At 35.9% G+C, this 15,333-nt stretch overlaps 1 protein-coding gene across 1 annotated transcript in view; it reads left to right on the top strand.

Annotated features, from left to right (window-relative positions):
- Positions 1-1,827: 1,827 nt before the first annotated feature.
- The window catches only part of LOC107136317 (cell surface glycoprotein CD200 receptor 5-like), a 60,824-nt gene continuing 47,318 nt past the window's right edge, over positions 1,828-15,333 (top strand). Inside the window, exon 1 of the mRNA XM_015478516.2 lies at positions 1,828-2,355. The gene's annotated coding sequence lies outside the window, so the exon portion shown is untranslated. The remainder of the gene's footprint in view (positions 2,356-15,333) is intronic.

A 15,333-nucleotide genomic window follows, 5' to 3' on the forward strand; every position in this document is an offset into this window, starting at 1 on the left:
TCTCTTCTTACTAGGTGTGCCCTTCTCATCTGGCCCTGCTAAATTTAGTTTATCCTTTATTTCTGTGTGAGCTTGCCCCACACAACTCTTCTTTCAATAGCGAGCCCTCAAAGATTTAGCACTAAAGTCATCTTCTGTTTGACTTGAGATAATCAATACTGGGTTATTTATGTAAATTAAATGCTTATTAAATTTTAGGTTTTTAGTTACTCAGTAGAGAAGAGATATGTGACTCATAGCAGTCAAATGCTGTAGTTATATGCATACGGACACTGGTATTTATATCAGGTGGATCTATGAAGGATATTATTTAATATTCATCTTTATACAATAAAAATGTTTTAGGTAAAAGATGTGATTAGTGAGACAGACTGAATAGCACCCTTTAAAATGACAGGTTCATGGAGATCTTTATCAATATTTTCTTTCTATGTCCAGTGTTATGGTCTGAATTAGACCATCTTCCAAAGACACAGAAACATAAAGCATTGGTCCCTAATGCAGTGATGTCCAGATGTGGGCTTGTAGGAAATGATTGAATCATGAGGGCTTTAACCTTACCAGTGGATTAATCCATTTTATGGATTAATTATTTGAATGGATTATTGGGCAGTGGGACTTAGTTGGGGGAAGTAGGTCACTGGAGGCATGCCCTGGAAGGGTTTATCTTGTCTTTGCCTCCTTATTCTCTCTCTCTCTCTCTCTCTCTCTCTCCTTCCTTGTTGCCATGAGCTGAGAAGCTTTCCTCTTCCAGGCCCCTCTGCCATAAAGTTCTGCCTGTTCTTGGGCCCACAGCAATGGAACCAGCTAATAATGGACTAAAACCATGAACCAAAATAAACTTCTCCCCCTTTTAAAATTATTTTTTCTCAGTTACTTGTCACAGAGACAGAAAGTTGACTAACACATCTAGTTAATATTTACCTGTTCATACTAGTGGCTACAAAGGCTGTGCCCTCTTGCCCTTCTTATGCCTCTGACAATTGTGATGCTGACAACATGGGAAATAGTCTTCAGAGAGAAACCTTCCTGAATCAGAGCTTGCAGGTAAGAGAGAAGTGACATGATAGAAATGAACTGTGCTAACAGGAGAATAACTTGGGCCTCTAGATGGACCAGAATCCTACCCTTCAGAGTGGTCAAATGGCCATCACTCATGGATGTTGAGTGTGTATTCTTTTAATGCTCAGTTGGGATTTCCAACATGGCATGACCTTCTTGTGTGGGTAAAGAAGCACATCCATTGGCAGAATGATACACCTGTCTAGGTCTGGAATGGAATGATAAAATTTGCCCAAGTCTCTTAGAAGTGTAATTTGTCTTTTGACTTTTATTTCTATGATTCATATCACCTATTCCAATGATTCGAATTTGCTAATGTTGGTATTTATTGAATACTTATTATATTTCAGATACTTATCTAGGTATTCAAGTGCATTGATTCATTTAATCCTCATAATAATAATAATGATTAGCTTTATTTTACAGAAAAGAAAATGAGGCACAGAGAGGCTAAGCACTCTATTTCATTATATCTAAGATGCAGACTGTTTTTTTACACGTTAACATCTCCAAAATGAGATGTGTATCAGTCAGAACCACAGCAGGAAGCAAGTTACACACCCTAACTGGGTAGTTTGAGGAGTTTAATAAAGAGGTGTGTATTTTACAAAGATATGGTCAATGTTTAGGAAAAATAATAAGAGATACTGAAGGTCTGTGAAGCTTGCCACCTCTGCGAGACATTCCACTCCTTAGCCTCAAGTTTCAAGATAAAGGAATGTAGAGAAAGTAGGATTTTTGTATGTTTTTTTTTTTTTTTAAGAGAGGTCTGGCTATAAGACAGTGGTTAAAGTAGTGAGATATAGAAACCCATGGCATCCCCACAGGAATAACATTCTGACCTTATTCTCTGCCTAACCTCTGACCTACACTTAATTCCCTTTTACTGCCAGTGTTTTCACAGGGCACAGAGAAGTTTGCACAGCGAGGAAACAGTAGTGGCAGCATATGAAGTCAGATGATCTAATTACAGAGGCATTCCCTTAACTGATATTCACCAACAATCCTCACTAACCATTCATAAACTCTTGGTTTGTAAAAATTAAACTTGAATCAATTTTCTGTCTTATCAATGGTCTTCAGAGGTGTCCCTTCTTTCAAGGGAAAATAAAACTGAAGCCTGCAAAACCAGCGGAATAGATATTCTGGGCCCGAGGAGGAAATTGCATCACTGAGCATGAACCTCAGATTAACAGGATGGTGACTATGAGGAGAACATATCACTGGGTGGATGGCAATGTGTCTCAGGCAACTTGCTCTGTTTTACATTTAGGAACAAGAGTCTGACAGGAGGTAAGTACGCTTATAGTTACTGCTCTGATTTTGAAAACTTCATTCACTCAATTAGCTCCTCAGGAAATTTTAATTGAATTATATTGGATTTTCATATTCTGTCCTTCAATTTATTACCTCGTTTATAGTTTCCTCCTTGCTATATTTTATTGTTGCAGTAAGATTGTTCTCAGATCAATCTTTCACTTTACTATTTCTTTTTAACTATCTACACTTTTTAAAAATCCATCATTGAGATTTAATGTCAGTGACTTTATGTTTTAGTTCTTTGTTCTTTCAGTTTGCTTTCTTTTCTTTTTTAAAATTATCTTAATCATGTTATTTGATGATGGTCTTCATAGTGCCCCATTATTTCTAGTTTTTGTGTTGCCAATTCTCCTCTTGATTGCTGTAATAGAATTATGGAATTATAGAGCAGACAGTGACTGTTGTATGGTAAATAGGTTGGGAAGAACCCAAAGAGTACTTTGCAAAGGAGATGAATTTTATACTAGGCCTAAAGGGTAGGTAGATATTTCAAAAGTTAAACAGGGGGCTGGGGCTCAAGTGGTAGCGCGCTCGGCTGGCATGCGCAGGGCGCTGGGTTCTATCCTCAGCACCACATAAAAATAAAAAAGAAAAAATAAAGATGTTATGTCCACCGAAAACTAAAAAAAAATATATATTAAAAAAAATTCTCTCTCTCTCTCTCTCTCAAAAAAAAAATCAGGATGACACAGTCAAAAGAGGACTTTCTAAGTAAAGATTTTTGCATATACAAACAGAGAATCATGAAATCTCATGTTGGCTAGAGAAGGAACATAATGCAGTGGGTGGGTGGTGAGTAGAGCAGAGGTAACAAGGAGCTTCAGAAGCAGATAGATACCATAGATGAGCCCCAGGGGCCAAATGGGACTGTAGTGAAATGCAGAGCCATACTAGGTAGAAAGGGTGACAGAAGGTACAAGAGTAATTTAATTTTTCAGCTCCAGCTGATGATTTACATTTGACTATGAGAACCTAGCATTACCAGACCTTTGTTTCTCAAGACAACCTGACATCTATATTTTATATAAACCTTTTCTAATTTAAAAAATTATATTAGCTCAAAACAAATATAAAGATCTATATAGTTCAGATTAGCCCAATCTTTTAAATCTATGGCCTGGATATAAAACATGACAAATAAAGGTCCAATTGTAAAAAGCCATGTATGCTGTTCTCAGAAGTTTAGATTTTACTCAGTAGGCAACAGAAAGGAATGGAGGATCTCAAGTAAAGGAATGGCATAACCACAAAATATTTTGCTTGTTTTATTATTATTATTTTTTAGTGGACTAGAATTAAAACAAGATAATGTCAAGGAGATCAGGGTGGAACTTATTTTAATAGTCTGAGATGAGTATAATTGTTGGGCTTGGATATAAACAAACAGAAAAGAGAATATTCAGAATACTTAGAAGATATTTTAGTTATAGGATCAACAAAAATTTTATATCGATTAAACATGGAAGTTCAGTAGGGGTTGCTGATGACAGGGGTATTTTCCTCAATGTGGGTGACATTGCCATTGATCACCAAAAGAACACAGTTTGGATAAATAGATTTTGAGATGAGTTGGAAATGCAGGTTTGAAGCATAGGAAATAATGAATGAGATTCCGACCTGTAAGTTATTTTTTCCTAAGTTATGGATTAGCCTAGGAGCAAATGAACATTTCCTGGGAAGAAGATTGCATTGGATAGAGAAAGACACAGGATGGAATCTGAAGAATGTCACATTTTTAAGGTGTGGGACAGAGAAGAGAGACTAAAACAAGAGAGGAAGTACAGTTCTACTTCGTGGAGAAATAAAATCAATGGAAACCAATTATAGAGTTTGAAGGAAAAAAGTTGCAAGTATTTCAAGTTCCTTAAAGAGATTAGGTGGAATAGTAATTTAAAATACCCTTCAGATTAACCAGCACAAAGGCAATTTCAATAGACTGTTGTGAAGAGTAGCAGCACTATGTCGGAATGACAGGGACTAACTCTTCTGCTTTTCTTCTTTGAATTACTGTGAAACATATCTGGAAACATTTTGAAATATGTCAGGTTTCTTTGTGCAATATCATAGTATTAACAAGATGCCAAAAAATGTATGCTAACAGATTCCCCATTTATATATCCATGTATACCTCCAACCCTCCACCCTGCAAAGATCTTCCTTCTTTTTTACATTTTTAAATTTTTTTATTTTTTAAAAAAAATTTATTTATTTTTTATTTATATATGACAGTGGAATGCATCAGCAAATCTTATTACACATATAGAGCACAATTTTTCATATCTCTGGTTGTATACACAGTATATTCATACCAATTTGTGTCTTCATACCTGTAATTTGGATAATAATGATCATCACATTCCACCATCATTAATAACCCCATGCCCTCCCTTCCCCTCCAATCCCTCTGCCCTATCTAGAGTTCATCTATTCCTCCCATGCTCCCCCTCCCTATCTCACTATGAATCAGCCTCCTTATATCAAAGAAAACATTCAGTATTTGGTATTTTGGGATTGGCTAACTTCACTTAGCATTATTTTCTCTAAATCCACCCATTTACCTGAAAATGCCATGAATTTATTCTCTTTTATTGCTGAATAACATTCCATTGTGTATATATGCCACATTTATTTTATCCATTCATCTATTGAAGGGCATCTAGGTTGGTTCCACAGTTTAGCTATTGTAAATTGTGCTGCTATAAACATTGATGTGGCTGTGTCCCTGTAGTATGCTGTTTTTAAGTCTTTTGGGTATAGACCGAGGAGAGGGATAGCTGAGTCAAAAGGTGGTTCCATTCCCAATTTTCCAAGAAATCTCCATACTGCTTTCCAGATTGGCTGCATCAATTTGGAATCCCACCAGCAGTATATGAGTGTACCTTTTTCTCCACATCCTCACCAACACTTATTGTTGTTTGTATGCTTAATAGCTGCCATTCTGACTGGAGTAAAATGATAGAGTAGTTTTGATTTGCATTTCTCTAATTGCTAGTGATGATGTACTTTTTTCATGTATTTGTTGATTGATTGTGCATTATCTTCTGAGAAGTGTCTGTTCAGGTCCTTGGCCCATTTATTGATTGGGTTATTTGTTTTTTTGGTGTTTAGCTTTTTGAATTCTTTATATACCCTAGAGTTTAATGCTCTATCTGATGTGTGAGAAGTAAAGATTTGCTCTCAAGATGTAGACTCTCGATTCACCTCACTGATTGTTTCTTTTGCTGAGAAAAAAACTTTTTAGTTTGATTCCATCCCATTTATTGATTCTTGATTTTAATCCTTGTGCCACAGGAGTCTTATTAAGGAAGTTGGGGCCTAATCCCACATGATGAAGATTAGGGCCTACTTTTTCTTCTATTAGACACAGGGTCTCTGGTTTTATCCTAAGTCCTTGATCCATTTTGAGTTGAGTTTTGTGCATGGTGAAGGAATAGGTTTAATTTCACTTTGTTGCATATGGATTTCCAGTTTTCCCAGCACCATTTGTTGAAGAAGCTATCTTTTCTCCAATGCATGTTCTTGGCACCTTTGTCTAATATAAGATAATTGTAGTTTTGTGGGTTAGACTCTGTGTCTTCTATTCTGTACCATTGGTCTACCAGTCTGTTTTGGTGCCAATTCTATGCTGTTTTTGTTACTATTGCTCTGTAGTATAGTTTAAGTTCTGGTATAGTGATGCCACCTGCTTCACTCTTCCTGCTAAGGATTTATTTGGCTATTCTGGGTCTCTTATTTTTCCAGACGAATTTCATGACTGCTTTTTCTGTTTCTATGAGGAATGCCATTAGGATTTTGTTCAGAATTGCATTAAATCTGTATAGTGCTCTTGGAAGTATGGTCATTTTGATAATATTAATTCTACCCATCCAAGAGCAAGGTAGATCTTTCCATCTTCTAAGGTTTTCTTTGATTTCTTTCTTTAGGGCTGTGTAATTTCCATTATATAGATCTTTAAGCTCTTTTGTTAAGTTGATTCCCAAATATATATATTTATATTTTGAGGCTATTGTAAATGGGGTAATTTTTCTTGTTTCCCTTTCTGAGGATTTATCACTGATATACAGAAATGCATTTGATTTATGGGTGTTGATTTTATATCCTGCTACTTTGCTGAATTCATTTACTAGTTCTAAAAGTTTTCTGGTGGAACTTTTAGGGTCTTCTAGGTATAGAATCATATCATCAGCAAATAGTGCCAATTCTTCTTTTCCCATGTGTTTCCCTTTAATTTCTTTCGTCTAATTGCTCTGGCCAGTGTTTTAAGAACTATGTTGAATAGAAGTGGTGAAAGAAGGCACCTCTGTCTTGTTCCAGTTTTTAGAGGCAATGCCTTCAATTTTTCTTCATTTAGAATGATGTTGGCCTGGAGCTTAGCATACATAGCCTTTACAATATTGAGATACATTCCTGTTATCTCTACATTTTCTAGTATTTTAAACATAAAGAGGTGCTGTATTTTGTCAAATGCTTTTTCTGCATCTATTGAGAAGATCATATGATTCATATCTTTAAGTCTATTGATGTGATGAATTACATTTATTGATTTCCTTATGTTGAAACAATCTTGCATCCCTGGGATGAATCCCTCTTGATCGTGGTGCACAATCGTTTTGATATGTTTTTGTTTTTGATTTGCCAGAATTTTATTGAAAATTTTTGCATCTATGTTCATTACAGATATTGGTCTGAAGTTTTCTTTCTTTGATGTGTCTTTGCCTGGTTTTGGAATCAGGGTGATATTGGCCTCATAGAATGAGTTTGGAAATGCTGCCTCTTTTTCTATTTCTTGAAATAAATTGAAGAGTATTGGTATAAGTTCTTCTTTAAAGGTCTTGTAGAACTCGGCTATGTATTCATCTGGTCCTTGGCTTTTCTTTGTTGGTAGACTTCTGATGGCGTCTACTATTTTGTCACTTAAAATTGATCTGTTTAAATTGTGTACATCATCCTGATTCAATTTGGGCAAATTATAAGACTCTAGAAATTTATCAATGCCTTCAATATTTTCTATTTTATCGGAGTTCAAGTTTTCAACATAATTTCTAATTATCTTCTGTATTTCTGTAGCGTCTGTTGTGATATTTCCTTTTTCATCACGCATGTTAGTGATTTGAGTTTTCTCTCTACTTCTCTTCGTTAGCATAGCTAAGGGTCTGTCAATTTTATTTATTTTTTCAAAGAACCAACTTTTTGTTCTGTCAATTTTTTTCAGTTATTTCTTCTGTTTCAATTTCATTGATTTCAGCTCTGATTTTAATTATTTCCTGTCTTCTGCTGCTTGTGGTGTTGATTTGTTCTTCTTTTTCTAGGGCTTTGAGATGTAGTGTTAAATCATTTATTTGTTGACTTTTTCTTCTTTTAAGAAATGAATTCCATGCAATGAACTTTCCTCTTAGAACTGCTTTCATAGCGTCTCAGAGATTTCAATATGTTGTATTTGTGTTCTCATTCATCTCTAAATATTTTTTAATCTCCTCTTTGATGTTTTCTGTAACCCATTGTTCATTCAGTAGCATATTATTTAGTCTCCAGGTATTGGAGTAGATTTTATTTCTAATTTTATCATTGATTTCTAATTTCATTCCATTATGATCTGATAGAATGCAGGGTAGTATCTCTATTTTTTTATTTGCTAAGAGATGCTTTGTGGTATAGTATATGGTCTATTTAGAGAAGGATCAATGTGCTGCTGAGAAGAAAGTATATTCTCTCGTTTAAGGATGGAATATTCTATACATGTCAGTTAAGTTTAAGTTATTGATTGTATTATTGAGTTCTATAGTTTATTTGTTCAGCTTTTGTTTGGAAGATCTACCTAGTGATGAAAGAGGTGTGTTAAAGGCACCCAAAATTATTGTGTTGTGGTCTAATTGACTCTTGAACTTGAGAAGAATTTGTTTGATAAATATAGCTGCTCCATTGTTTGGGACATATATATTTATAATTGTTAAGTCTTGTTGGTATGTGGTTCCCTTGAGCAGTATGTAGAGTCCTTCTTTATCCTTTTTGATTGACTTTACTTTGAAGTCTACTTTATTTGATATGAGGATGGAAACCCCTGCTTGCTTCCACAATCTATGTGAGTGGTATGATTTTTCCCAACCCTTCACCTTCAGTCTGTGAATGTCTTTTTCTATGAGATAAGTCTCTTGGAGATAGCATATTGTTGGGTATTTTTTTGTTTTGTTTTGTTTTTGATCCAATCTGCTAGTCTATGTCTTTTGATTGGTGAGTCTAGGCCATTAACATTCAGGGTTATTATTGAGGCATAATTTGTATTCCCAGGCATTTTTTATCTATTTTTGGTATTTAATGTGACTTGGTTTCTCCACTGGTTAGATTTTCCTTTAGTGTAATTCTTCCTTCTGCTGATTTTCATCATTGTTTTTCATTTTCTCTTCTTGAAATATTTTGCTGAGGATGTTCTGTAGTGCAGGCTTTCTCATTGTAAATTTTTTAAAAAATATTTTTTAATTGTAGATAAACACAACACCTTTATTTTGTTTTTACTTGGTGCTGAGAATCGAACCCAGTGTCTCATACAGGCTAGGCAAGTGCTCTACCACTGAGCCATAACTCCAGCCCTCGTTGAAAATTCTCTTAACTTATGTTGTTTATCATCGAAGGTTTTTATTGCATCATCAAACCTAAAGCTTAGATTTGCTGGATATAAGATTCTTGGTTGGCATCCATTTTTTTCCAGAGCTTGCTATATGTTGTTCCACGATCTTCTGGCTTTGAAGGTCTGGGTTGAAAAATCTGCTGAGATATGAATTGGTCTCCCCCTATATGTGATCTGATTCCTCTCTCTTGTGGCTTTTAAGATTCTATTCTTAAAATGCTAGGCATTTTCATTATAATGTAACTTGGTGTAGATCTGTTGTAATTTTGTACATTTGGTGTCCTGTAAGCCTCTTGTATTTGGTTTTCCAATTCATTCCTCATGCTTGGGAAATTTTCTGATATTTTTGACTAAAAATGTAGTGACTATGTAGTGAAGGACACTGTCCAGGAGCTTATGCACAAAAGATTGTGCATTCTTTTAGTTTAAAACTCTGTGCCTTCCTCTATCCCAATGACTGAGATTTAGTCTTTTGAGTTGTCCCATAATTCTTGGATGTTCTGTTAATGGTTTCTGACTTTCTTCACTGTGGGATCAACTTTATTTTCCAGATTGTATACTTTGTCTTCATTATCTGAAGTTTTAAATTATCTAGTCTGTTGGTTATGCTTTCTATTGAGTTTTTTATTTGATTAATTGTATTCTTCGTTTCAAGGATTTCTGACTGATTTTTTTAGGCTCTCTATCTCTCTCCTGAAGTAATCTTTTGTTACTGTATTTACTTTCTTGTCTTATTGTTGGAGTGATCAATTTTTTGCCGGTATTTGCTCACTTAGGTCCTTCTTTAATTCACAGATCATTTTAATTATGAACCTCTGAACTCCTTTTCTGACTTTTCATCAACTTCGCTGTCCATGGGTTCTGTTATTATAGTGTTCTGGTTTGTTTGGGACACTTTCCTCCCTTGTTTTTTCATATTGTCTATGTGTCTTCCTTTCTTGCAATGTGAATCTGAGATATTACGGTTTCTTCCCTATATTCTTGTGGTACCCATGCAGATTGTCTGTACCTCACCTTGATGTTGGGCTTCCAAACCCTGCTGGTGTCCCTCAATAGTGCTACTGCATCCTGGATCTGGGTCCTGTGCAAGTTGGAGTAGGTGGATCTGGGCTGCTGGGCTTGACTTCTTGCAGTAGTCTTCTGGTCAGAAGGGGTGGTCTTGCACCAAAGGCTAGACTCTGGTGGTGTCTGCCCCACTGGGAAAGGGGTGGACCAGGCCTGCTGTGTGCCTGGGCTCTGCAGAGGCTAGTGTGGGTAGATCTGGGTCCCTGGGCTTGACCACCCACCAAGCTCTACTTGGACATCTAACAATTCAAATTTGATATGTCCCAAACAACTCCCCTTATCTTTCCAAACATGCTCCACTCCCAGATTTTTACTCCTTGTTGATGGCAACTCCGTTCTTTTACTTCTGGGAACTAAATTCCTGAAATCGTCTTTAAATTTTATCTCTTTCTTTTTTTGTGTACTGGGGATTAGTCCTACAGCTCACCACCTGTTAAGTCAAGTGTTCTACCACTGAACTATATCCTCAGTCTGTTTTTTTTTTTTTGTCCTATCATTTAATTCCTCAAAACATAATTATGTTTTGAAAAATATTCTTGTCTCTTGCAAAAACAATTTCAAAGTAACTTTAAGGAATAAATCAATTTCTCTAGACAAGAAAACAATATGGTATGACTTTTAAAAAAAGAAAAAACTCTGTTTCATAATCTGAAACTAAGACGTTCTGAGTGGGGCTGGGGATGTGGCTTAGTGATAGAAAATGTGCGTAGGAGGCCCTATGTTTGATCCCCAGCATAAAAAACCAAAGTTTTTAGTGTCAAATAAATAATTCATTTGACTAATAATATAGTGACTACGTAGTGAAGGACACTGTCCAGGAGCTTATGCACAATATATTAGAGGGATATTTTTATTTTCTGAAAGAGATAAAAGATCATCTTTTAAAAAATGTATATTTTTTGACTTCTCCGGCATATGTCATCCAGTGACTGTCCCTAACCTCCACTTCTCATTAGCTTTCAATTGCATGCATTTTTATGTGTTCTCAGAAAATTACTTTATCTTTTTTATTAGGAAGAATGTGAATTATTTGGTTAGGATGTTACTGAATTTTCCACCATTTAATTCTCAGCATATGTTTTCTTTGACATCTGCTTGACTAATCTTTTTCCCTTAAAAATAAGGAAAAAAAAATCAAAAGTAAGTAGGGTTGAGGGAAGAGCATCATTTTTGGAGCCTGTAATGTAATCTTGTAACCTTCAGCTTTGCCATCTTTAAGATGAGCATACTGACAGCTGTGTCACCAGACTGCTATGAGATGCCTCTTACAAATACTTAGTAAAACATCTTGTAAATGGCTGGTGCAAAATAATTGATAGCTCTTATAAAAAATTATTTTCCCCCTTTTTATTATTTTATTTTTGCTGCATTAAAAAAATTCATTCTAATTTGTTATATACGACAGCAGAATGCCTTACAATTCATATTACATATATATAGTACAGGCTCTCACTAAACTGCTCAGGTGGCCTCAAATTTGCTATCCTCCTGCCTTAGCTTCTTGAGTAGCTGGGATTACAGCTGTGTGCCACCTCACTGACTTTGTGGTATATTACAGAAGTAATCCATCAGCCACTCCTGCAGTCTCTGTCTTCACAGTATTTCAAGATTCCTACCACTTCTTAATACTTTTACTAGTATCATCCTGATCTAAGCCAAAACCAGACCTGAACTGCTGAGTAACTGGCCCCCACCTCAGCTCAAACATAAACTATTTGTAACACAAAAGCCTGAGGTAGGCTGTTAAAACATACATAGATGATGTTGCTCCTCTTTCACCATCTAGTGGATCCCCACTTCACCTTGAGCTTCTGGTGTTCCCCCGCAGCATTATGGGATCTGCCTTCCACTCCTTGGCACCTCTGTCCTCACCTGGCTAATTACTAGGATCCTCATCACCCACTTACCCTGGCCACTCTATTTTTCTCTCCTTCAAACATTCATGGGATTTTGCAACTGCTTATTTCATGGATTTTTGGATTGCTGTGTTTTTCTTTTTCTTTTTTTCTTCTTCCAGATATTCACAGGGTAACTTCTTCATTTTTTTTTTTTCAAACTTCTGTTCAAAAGTAATCTTAAGGGAGCATGGGAGGAATAGACGAACTCTAGATAGGGACAGAGGGGTTAAAGGGGAAGGGAGGAGGCTAGGGGTTATTAATGATGGTGGAATGTGATGATCATTATTATCCAAAGTACATGTATGAAGACACAAATTGGTGTGAATAGACTTTGTATACAACCAGAGATATGTAAAAGTGTGCTCTATATGTGTAATAAGAATTGTAATGCATTCCACTGTGTAAATACACAAAAAAGTAATCTTTTAACTGAAGTTTAACCTTGCCATGGGCCTTCCTTGGGCTCTGTGTGTGTGTGAACTATGTGCTTTTGAGTGTATGGGAGGACTGGCCTGGTGTTGCATGCTCTTTAGGCCAAACATGCGTGCACTTTCCTCTCACTCTGCCTGTGTTCCCACACAGCAAAGATGGGTGTGACTTGCCAAGATGTCAATTGATCTGCTGACCACAATCACCAAGCTAGACTCAACCCACTGCCTTATTTGGAAAAAACATTCCATGAACCTCCTTTTGTGCTCCAGCCCCCCTCATAAAAATAAGGAATCCAGGTGTACACTCTCTTTCCAACAGACCCCTAATGTCTAGAGCTGTTCCAGATTTTGAAAAAGTATTTCTGTGTGCTTGTGTGCTTTCTTTGCCATTTTCTGTTATTGATATAGCCAGATTTTGTGAACCCAGCATAGGTCACCAGCCTGGCTAGCTGGAGATATAAACTGACTAACAAACTTAAAATTATTACCAATTCCTACCCTAAATTTTCATCCCCATGTTTTCTTTACTAATTTTTTTAATAATGTAGTTCCTACAACACTAACATAGTTAGTTCCTTGACTATTCTTCTTTTTTAAAAAAAATATTTTTAGGTTTAGTTGGACACATTGTATTTTATTTATTTATTTAAAATTCATCCATCCATCCATTCATTCATTCATTCTTACGTGGTGCTGAGGATTGAACCCAAGGCCTTGCATATGCTAGGCAAGCACTCTACCACTGAGCCCCAGCCCCAGCCCCAAATATTATTCTTTATTATAGCATTTTCAGATACATCTATTCCATTGTTGAATAACTTGTCTAAAAATTATTTCAAACTGAACTAGAAATTTGCATCCTATACTCTATTGGTTACCAACTTTAAGAGTATGACACAGGAATGGTTTATGAATTCTTTGCTACTGACTTAATTTTGATCTCTTCAGAAGGTTTATATATTCAAAACTTGGAAACCTACTCCAGATGTCAAATGGTAAATAAGAAAAATTTTTGAATGATTCACATCAAAGATTTAAACAATATATATTGCCATAGTTCATATGTTTGTATTGGTCTCCTCCTCCTCCTCCTCCTTCTTCTTTCTTTCTTTCTTTTTTTTTTTTTTTTGGTAAGGCAAACAGATCATGCATTTATTTCTACATGTGTAGTTTCAGGGTTATCTTTAATCTTCTTTCTGCCAGTTTTCCCCTCAAAGCTTGTGTAAGCAGATTTTATGTGCAACCCCTGTATTGTGTGTGACTGTAAACACACACATTTGCATAGAGAGGGATGAACATAGTGATGAGTAGTCTCATTTTTGTTATAGTTTTTTTTTTTATCCTTGTCTGATTTATCTGGATTAGAAACAAACAGATTTTGGTCAACTAAATGAAGAATAAATCTCATTGAATCACTAAGTACAGATATTCCAGACTATGAGACACCAAACCCAGATGTCCTGCATACTCTCTTGGTTAATTAATTATTTTTGGTACCAGGGATTGATCTCAGAGGAATTTTACCATTGAGCCACATCCCTAGCCACATCTTCTTTTTATTTATCTACTTTTTTATTTTGAGTCAGGGTCTCACTAAGTTGCTCAGGGCTTCAATTAGTTGCTGAGGCTGGTCTTGAACTTGCAATCCTCCTGCATCAGTCTCTGGAGCTGCCGGGATTACGGGCATGCACCACCATGACTGGCTCTTTTGGTTAGATTTATCAACTATTTGTGGGATCATGAGGGAAAAAGTAGATTTGATGGACCCTCAATCCTGTGTGATGATTTGAATATGAGGTGTCCACCAAAAGCTCCTGTGTTGATGCAGAAATATTCAGAGGTGAATTGATTAGATTATGAGAGCTGTGACCTAATCAGTCCAATGTAGTTTGAATGGACTGGGTGGTAACTGTAGACAGGTGGGGACTGGCCGGAGAAGGTGGGTCACTAGGGGTACCCCTAACCCCTTCCCTCTCTCTGCTTCATGGTTGCCCGGAATGGAGCTGCTCCCCTCCGCCATGCATTTCTGCCTTACCTTGGAATTAAAGCAACAGACTGGGCCAATCGTGGACTAAACTTCTGGAGCCATGAGGCTAAACAAACCTTCCCTCCGCTATGTTGTTCTCTTGGGGTATTTTGGTCACAATAATGCAAAGTTGACTAACATAGCTTAGATTGGCATTGACTTCAGATTTCTTCATAAATGGGTAGCAGAGACCTATGTCTATTTTATGTCTGTGCTATTGTTTATCTTTAGGTCATCATTGAGTGGCTTAGTGTATCAATAATGTCTTTTGAACATTAAGGAGGAAAAATGAGAATCATAAGGAACAGTTTTCATTCCTAAGAAGTTTGTATTCTATTTAACTAATTTGTTTTAGAACCACCAAATTCTGATAGATTTCATCTGTTTTTTTCTCATGATAATGATGAAACTAAAGATTGAGGGGAGTTGATTATTTGTATGAAAGTTTTTATGTCTTATATGCATAATTTTTGAGATATGTTAGGGTGTAGCAGTGATCTTTGTGGGAGAAAATAACAGAGAAACATGTTTCCCTTTATAAGTGGAAATTCATTAAATTTACAATTGTCAGTAATCTTTGTGGAGGAACATAATATAAAAAGAAACGAATTTCCTTTTATAAGTGGAAATAAGTTTTTTTTAATTCACAATTCCTTTGCAGAGAAAAACTAATTAAAATCAGATTACATGGTCTTTCTTTTCCAACTTTCTAATGTCTTTGATACTCAAGAGGAAAGAATAAACTTTGGTTTTCCAAGCTTGTTTTAGCTTAGCTGTAGTAAAAATGTGATCCAAAGACCAAAGATGGTCCTCTGGGAGAAGTTCTTAAGGTTGTTTCTGTTTTCACAATAATGTTAAGATATTGTTTGTCTTTTTAAAAATATTGATTTTTATTAAATGTCAACTCCT

Source organism: Marmota marmota, unplaced genomic scaffold, assembly GCF_001458135.2.
Source record: "Marmota marmota marmota unplaced genomic scaffold, marMar, whole genome shotgun sequence".
Classification (NCBI taxonomy): Eukaryota; Metazoa; Chordata; class Mammalia; order Rodentia; family Sciuridae; genus Marmota; species Marmota marmota.